This window comes from Austrofundulus limnaeus, unplaced genomic scaffold, assembly GCF_001266775.1.
Source record: "Austrofundulus limnaeus strain Quisiro unplaced genomic scaffold, Austrofundulus_limnaeus-1.0 Scaffold11, whole genome shotgun sequence".
Lineage (NCBI taxonomy): Eukaryota > Metazoa > Chordata > Actinopteri > Cyprinodontiformes > Rivulidae > Austrofundulus > Austrofundulus limnaeus.
Window position 1 is genome coordinate 4,681,016 of NW_013952413.1, and position 2,588 is coordinate 4,683,603.

A 2,588-nucleotide genomic window follows, 5' to 3' on the forward strand; every position below is an offset into this window, starting at 1 on the left:
GTGTGTGTGTGTGGGGGGGGGGGGGGGGGGGGGGGGGGGCTTCCAGCCCTCCTTCCCCCCAAGCTAATCTCATGCATGGAGATCATTTTCAAAACAGAACAAAATGGTGGGCCGTCTCTGTGTGGCTGAGTGGGTCTCCGCAGGGCCCCCAGGCCAGGATGGATGTAACTGTGTACGCTGCCTCCTGAATAAAAGATGMTGACCTAGATGGAACGACGCCATTGGTCACTTTTGTTTGTCCCACATGCGTGATTGAATCATGACCAAAAACACACAGCTAACCAATCAACTCAGAGCCGCAGGGRGGCCGAAACATTCAAAACTTTTTCCTTTTAGGTTTTGTTGTAACATTGTTCTTATTTACGCTCTTCAGTCTCGCTGTAGCTTCTGTTCTGTTGCAGCCTGTACAAAGCTCCATTTCTCACCTCTCTCTCAGTACATCTTCAAAGACAGACGTACAAACACAAACCTGAGAAGCGGTTCTCATCGTCGCAGCTCACTGATGCATGCTGCACTCGTGCAGGCCGGGACCACGTGGGACTAAAGCACAGTACGTCTGCAGGTCTGTGAGCATGAATGAGCCCAACTCAAAGGGTATTTTGTATCAACACCGTGCTGAGCCCCCTCTGCATTATTTACATGCAATTTGACTGCTTGCCATCAATAAATTATTGAGTAATTGAAAGTTGTTGAGCCGAGGCTTGACGGTCTCCGAGCTTTTTTGTCCCCACCGGAGGAGGCGAACATGGCCGACWGATTATCAGCGACTGATGAGCTCCGAACTGCACGACTGAACGAGGATGCTCGCCATAATCCTTTTTGAGCTTTTTGCAACTCAGGGCTGCTCGGCTCCCGACCACATGTTATGCAATGATCAAGCTGTTTATTGAGTGAATTTGTGGGGTTTAGTGAAAGCTGGGACTCCCCCCGGAGAAAGGTGGGAGGCTCACTCCAGATGCTCGTGGTTGCCAGGACAACCCCTTGGAGTAGATCTGCGGCTCAGCCTGAAACACAGCACACCCGTTCCTCTGTCTTATCTGCCTCACATGATGGATCAGCTTGTTTGTGGTCCTGTTGATTCAAAATGGAACAAAGAAATTAAACRAACTGACAGATTTGTGTTGAGCAAACCGTCCATCACACCGGTCTGAAATGTCTGATCCTATGGAGTATGGAGTTCCATTACTGCCAAAAATATGTATTTCTGTCTCTGTAAGATGTATACATGTGTTGGGATATGTAAGGTGATATGCTAAGAAATACATATTTTTGGCACTGATGGAACTCCATAATGATCCAGCAGTTGCTGCTTAAAGTGTTAGTTATGAACAACTAATATCTTACCTGTTGTAGATAGCTCTTTGAAGGACCTCCATGATGAATTCTGACTGGATAAGCTAAAAGACAGAGTGAATTTTTGTCACATATTAACAAAAATAACTCCAATCCTAAAAAAATGATTGTGGTTCACGTAAATTCAATTTCATAAATATTTACATCATTATCAGTTTAGCATTATTGAACTGTGTGGTAAATTGTAAGTGCAAAAAACAGCAGCCGTCAGCTTTAGCACTTTTAGTTCAGCCTGGGGCAAATCAGGCAGGAAAATAATCATATTTCTGCTGGAATAACAAGTTTTAAAATGTTATTTAGATAAAGTGGATGGGGTTTCTGAGACTTTTAGAAGATGGCAATGCTCCATTTTGGTCTTGACTCCATTCAGTTGAACTAATATCTCATCAGAACAGTCAAAGACCTATGCAGATAATATATTATTTATTCACAACACCTTTTAAAACACCTTTTAGTATTACATGAATAAAATGAGCAGATAAATAAGGAATCTTTAAGTGAACTGAGCTTTGAGCATTTAAAAAATTGCTTGTTTGTTTGTTTTTAACAAAATGAGTTATTTTCACTGTTTTAAAAGTCCATTGAGATGCTAACCCAAACCGAGTTCACTGTATCAAAGCTTGATATATTTCTTTACATTTCTTTTTTTAATCCCAGTAAGATTTAAAACAGAATAACTGCCTCCAAAAGCCCACAAGAGAAAGATAAAACAGATCAAAAGAAGCAAACTGAGAGATTTTGAGGAGTTACTCGTCTGTAACTTTTTTAAACGTTGTTTTGCTTGAATATTATGAATAAACTTTGCAGCACTTTTCACATTCAAGTAGCCACAAAGTGCTTCACAATAAAACTACAAACCAGAAAGTACTGATAAGAAAAACATTAAAACTCATACAGACATAATGAAAAGCCTCTTTAAAAAGGTGCGTTTTAGCTGATTTTAAAAAAACTAAATTAATTATAAATGATTTGTTGAGATTGAAGTCATTTGTGACGTTTGGATGTGATTGGAGGCGGCTTCCTGTTTAAGGTGGATTCTAACTTGCTGCAAAATATTTTGCTTGTTTGGATGTAGGATTTAATTTTTAATTATAAAAAATGAAAGTTCACAATGTTAATTTGTTCCACTTTTTGCTGCAAGTATATACTATATATATATACTGCTTTGGATTTGGTTTGAAGTTGTACATTTTTGACAGATGTGTTTACATTAACATAATGTTTGAAAGTTGTCA